Raw genomic sequence first — 5,745 nt, 5'->3', positions numbered from 1 at the left:
AAATAATCACTCAAAATCATCCTTACACTAAAAATGCAAAACTATACAATTTCTAGAAGAAACTATGGAAGAAAAGCTATGTGCCTTTGGGTTTGGTAATGAATTTTAACAAATGACACACAAGGTTGATATACACAAAAGAAATGACCATGTGGATTTCTTAATATTTACAGTTTATACTCTGGAAAAGACCTTGTTAAGGGAACAAAAAGACAAGCCACATATTGAAAAAAAAAATTGCAAAATACAGATCTGAGAAAGAACCTGTATTCAAAATATATAAAAAATTCTTGAAACTAAATAAGTTAAACAGCTCAGTTAAAAATGCACACAGTTCTGAACAGACACCTCACCAAAGATGATCTATGGATGGCAAGTAAACATACAAAAAGATGCTCAACGTACTAGAGAATTGAAAAACCACAATGAGATAGCACAGCTGGTCTATATCTGTTAGAACTGCTAAACTCTAAAAAAATGACAAATTGCTGGAGGAAAAACAAGAACTCTTTTCATTGCTGGTGGAAGACAGTGTGTAAGACCAGAATATGCCACCCCAAAATATGATGGTAGGAAACCAGAATATGCCACCCCAAAATATGTCCCTTTGGCATAAGAATTATTCTGAGCTGATTACTTTGAAAAAAATGCTTAAAAAGGAAGTTCTGAAAACAGAGTATAAGTTACCCTTGTGTGAGGAAAATTTACATCTATAAAAGAAATCCCCATTTAAAAGATCTCTCTCTCTCTCTCCCTCTCTCTCTCTCTCTCTCTCTCTCTCTCTCTCTCTCTCTCTCTCTCTCTTCCTCTCTCTCTCTCTCTTTCTCTCTCTCTCTCGGCACCAACCAAGAAGAGAAGGATGACTAAATCACTAAAGAGTCTTATCAACACAGAACACATGGAGTTAAGTCTGTATAAGAAAACTTACCCTTGTCTACCGTGCTTTTGCTTGTTACCTCCCCACTACTGAGCCTCAAATCTTCTTTCTTTAAGTTGAAGATAGCATTTACACTTGAATTGAAAGCCACCTGCTGGGGATTTACTCATTTTTCCCTGAGTATCTCCCATGTATCCATAAGTTATACATGTTTTTAAACTTGTCTACTTTTTTCTCATTTTAATCTGTAATTTGTTACAGAGGGTCCCATCCAAGAATTCCGTAAAAGTAGAGAGAAAATTATTTTTCCTCCCCTATTACAAGTTGGGCAGTTTTTCCCAAAGCTAAACAAGTCTCACCTTACAATCCAAAAATCACATTCATAAGTATTTTGATAGCTACTTTGATATTATTTCCAAACAAAAGTTAACAGGCAGTTATGTACAGAAGCCCTATTCATAATGACCAAAGGAAAAAAGGAATCAGAAAGTCTTACAACAGATGACTGTGTGGGAACCCACTCAGACATCAAGAGTTGTCATAGGGGCTGGGCACGGTGGCTCATGCCTGTAATCCCAGCACTTTGGGAGTCCGAGGCAGGTGGATCACGAGGTCAGGAGATTGAGACCATACTGGCTAACATGATGAAACCTCGTCTCTACTAAAAAAAAAAAAATACAAAAAAAATTAGCCGGGTGTGGTGGCGAGCACCTGTAGTCCAAGCTACTCAGGAGGCTGAGGCAGGAGAATGGCATAAATCTAGGAGGTGGAGCTTGCAGTGGGCCAAGATCATGCCACTGCACTCCAGCCTGGGCAACAGAGCAAGACTCTGTCTCAAAAAAAAAAAAAAAAAAAAAAAAAAAGAGTTGTTATAAAGATTATTTAAATGAAAACATTTGAGATACTGAAGATAAAGAAAGAAATCTTACCAGAACTTACTTTATCTAATTATAGCAGAGCTCCCAGAAAATACAGCTGCCGTTAACCCCATCCAAGGAGTTTCTTTCAAATTCAGCTGCCAGGAAGACAAGCCTACTCATTCCCATTAGCACTGATAAATGAAAATGAAATCGTAAGCTCCCAAATGACTGAACAGACCCACTCTTGGCTGAGGGGATCCCAGGGTGACTTTCAAAACTGAGTTCTCAGATTTACAGAGGGTCCCATCTTAGAATTCTGTAAAGGTAGAAAGAAAATCATTTTTCCTCCCCTATTACAAGTTGGGCAGGATGGGATGACAGGGGTCAGATACACCTCGTTTTACCCCCTCCTTTGCTAACCATGATGAGGCTTTCTTCCCTAAGGATTTAACAGAAACAAGCCTTTCAAAAGACTCCACCACTGATTTCAACCAACTGCCTGAAGCTGCCTCTCCTCTCTTGCCTGATAAGAGACCACCCATGACGGAGAGGTTCTGACAGCGTACACAGGATGCACAGAGTGAATTTTCATATCCTCTGCTTCACCTTTTAATGTCAGAGGGCTGAAAACTCCACCCTGGGATCATGCTAACACTGCCATTTTTTTGTACATTGGACCCATGAAGGAGCAAGAAACTCAATTGTGCATGCATGCATTTCTCCTTTCAGAAATATGCATGACTCCTCCTAGAGCTTATTAAATATGTGTATTTGGCCACGCCACTCAGTATAAATTACTATTTCCTTTACCTCTCCCTTGAAGTGTCTGTTTCTGACTTCTGGCTGGAGGTTATGCTTCCTAGCCTGTCAGGACTATCCTGCAGGCTGCAACCCTTTATAGGAAATAAATCTCTCACTGGGTGCAGTGGCTCATGCCTGTAATCAAAGCACTTTGGGAAGCCGAGGTGGGTGGATCACCTGAGACCAATAGATCGAGACCATCCTGGCCAACATGGTGAAATCCCATCTCTACTAAAAATACAAAAATTAGCTGGGCATGGTGGCACATGCCTGTAGTCCCAGCTACTAGGGAGGATGAGGCGGGATAATCGCTTGAACCTGGGAGGTGCAGTCTGCAGTGAGCCAAGATCACTCCACTGTACTCCAGCCTTGGCAACGAGTGAAACTCTGACTCAAAAAAACAAAAACATAATGAAATCTCTCCGAATTTATGTAGCTCATCATTCTTCATTTGACAGCATTAAAAAGTTCAAAAAGACCTTCCATACTCTCCCACAGAAGCCCTAGAAATCTTCATTTTGTTAATCATTTTGGATGCCTGAGAACTTGTAATCCAATGAGTAGAAATGTTGGTACCCCATTTATGGCTGTCATCCTGCCAGTTCTCAGGAGTTTGTATAAGTCTGAATCTGCAAGTGTCTCATCCCATAAGGACCCTTGTCTCTTTCTCTGTTGCCTTTGCCCACTGGCTCTGGCAACAGGGGTTTTTCTTTCTCCTTGGCTATCTTTGGATATAGGGGCTCCCTCTTCTGTGCCACCTTAGGAAATGCCTTTTGCATGCATGGCTAAGTCATTAAAAAGCCTACAGTTTGAGTAACATTTTGAGTGAGTACTCTCTGAAGCTGGGTTGGAATCTCAGGCTTCTTTGTCTGAAAGGTAACTCTTGGGCTAGAAGTTTCTTATCCTAGCTTTGGTTTTGAGGCCTCTGTGTTCTCCTCTTGGGTTGGAAGTTATTCCTGGCTTTTTGTTTCAGGTGTCTCTGTGATCTTGCTCTTGCTCCTTTCATGGGAACTTCTCAGTTGACTAAATTCTCCCTTCTCAAACCTCTGCTGACTGTGTGTTCCACCAATATGAACTAATTCTGTCTACTTCCTTTCCTGTTTGCAAGACTTTACCAAGAATTATTTAGAACTTTAATGTTTCTTTTGAGAAAATTTTGATCTTCCAAATTGCCTCCTTTAGACCTTTCCTTTCCTAATTGAGTCTCTCAACTCCCTATAATCACTGAAACTTTAGGCACCACACTCCATGCCTTGGAGGCTGTCAATATGCTCAAGGATCTGCAAAAGCAAACACCTGAGGCTGAAAAATAAAATAGAAAGAAAAGCCACAAAATTTAATTCTCAGCTTCATAAGATTATATGTCAAAAGAAAATCTTGAAAATCTTAAAAATCTCCAAAAATATTGGTGAGAAAAAACTTTAGCCCTCATATGAAGAAGATAAAAACTTGTTCCATTTTCCAGAAACACAGTTATAATACAAACATCAAATGGGGTAAAGACAAAAACAAAGTCTTCCATATAAACTAGTGAATTTTGTATTATTGTAATCACATTATTCAGTGTTCCCCAGAAAGGCACAATCCATAGGAAATATGTAGATAGACAGATGAAGAAGGTTCACATAATTATGGAGGCTGAGAAAGTCCACCATAGGCTGTCTCCAAGTTGGGGAACCAGGAAAGCTGGTAGCATTGCTCAGTCCATGTCCAAAGGACTCAGAATCAGTTAAGCCAATGGTGTAACTCTCATTCTGAGGCCAAAGGCCTGAGACCCTGAAGTTCTGATGTCAAAGGCAAGAGAAGGATGTTTCAGTTTCACAAGGAGATAATTCACCTTTCCTCTTCCTTTTTGTTCTATCTGGGCTCTCAAGCAATTGGATGCTGCCTGTATTAGTCCATTTTTGTACTGCTAGGAAGAAGTACCTGAGTCTGAGCAATTTATAAAGAACAAAGAGGGGTTTTTTTTTTGGTTTTTAGTTTTTTTTTTTTTTTTTTTTTTTGAGACGGAGTCTCACTCTGTCGCCCAGGCTGGAGTGCAGTGGTTCAATCTCCGCTCACTGCAAGCTCCGCTGCCTCCCGGGTTAATGCCATTCTGCTGCCTCAGCCTCCCTAGAAGCTGGGACTACAAGCACCCACCACCACGCCTGGCTAATTTTTTGTGTTTTCAGTAGAGACGGGGTTTCACCGTGTTCGCCAGGATGGTCCTGATCTCCTGACCTTGTGATCCCCCCACCTCGGCCTCCCAAAGTGCTGGGATTACAGGTGTGAGCCACCGTGCCCGGCCAACAAACAAGTTTCTATTCTCCTTGAGTGCTTACAAGAAGCTAATATTATACTTACTAGATAATTAGAATCAAATCTATAAGCTTTAAGATTTTAAGTCGTCATTCTTATGAAAAACATTATTTCCCTTTTTTTTGGTGAAAAGATATACATCTATTTAGAATCAGCCAGCTGGACTCAGTTTAGATGATCCCAAGTTTGTTGGCAACATCCAAAGCATTGTAATCAGGAGCCAGTTGAACATATGCCTTCTTCTCTCCATCAGGCCGAATCAGGATGTTGACCGTGGCCACATCCATGTCCCAGAGCTTCTTCACAGTCTGTTTGATCTGGTGCTTTTTGGCTTTAACATCGACAGTGAACACAAGCGTGTTGTTGTCTTCTGTCTTCTTCATGGCTGACTCAGTGGTCAGTGGAAACTTGATGATAGCATGGTGGTCAAGCTTGTTTCTCCGGGGGGCACTCTTCCTAGGATATCTGGGCTGCCTCCGGAGTCGCAGTGTCTTGGGATGCTGGAAGGTGGGGGAGGTGTAGATCTTTTTTGGGGGCTATGGACACATTTCAACACTGCCTTCTTGGCCTTTAAAGCCTTTGCTTTGGCTTCGGCTTTAGGAGGGGCAGGAGCTTCCTTCTTCACTTTTGGTACCATCTTGTGAAAAGCGAAAAACATTATTTCAATAATAAGTTTTTTACAGTAAATCTGCCTAATAGTAGTTTCCAAAATACTTTTGGTAATTTTTAACCTTAAAATTAAGCTAAGTAAAATATTTCCATTAAATATCTAGATCATTTATAAACAAGATACAATACTAAAACATTAATTACTGAACATAAGTAATTCAAGTTTATATACTTTTGGCTTCTTATTTTTACAGAGAAACTAGATATTTTGGCCTGTTAATAAACATGTTTTTGCCTACC

At 40.3% G+C, this 5,745-nt stretch overlaps 1 pseudogene; it reads right to left on the bottom strand.

Annotated features, from left to right (window-relative positions):
- Window positions 1-5,006: 5,006 nt before the first annotated feature.
- On the bottom strand, window positions 5,007-5,473 carry LOC104660783 (annotated as a pseudogene).
- Between the last annotated feature and the right edge of the window lie 272 nt (window positions 5,474-5,745).

This window comes from Rhinopithecus roxellana, chromosome 3, assembly GCF_007565055.1.
Source record: "Rhinopithecus roxellana isolate Shanxi Qingling chromosome 3, ASM756505v1, whole genome shotgun sequence".
Taxonomy (NCBI): domain Eukaryota; kingdom Metazoa; phylum Chordata; class Mammalia; order Primates; family Cercopithecidae; genus Rhinopithecus; species Rhinopithecus roxellana.
The sequence above is the reverse complement of the archived record's forward strand: the minus strand, read 5'-3'. Positions and strand labels throughout refer to the sequence as shown.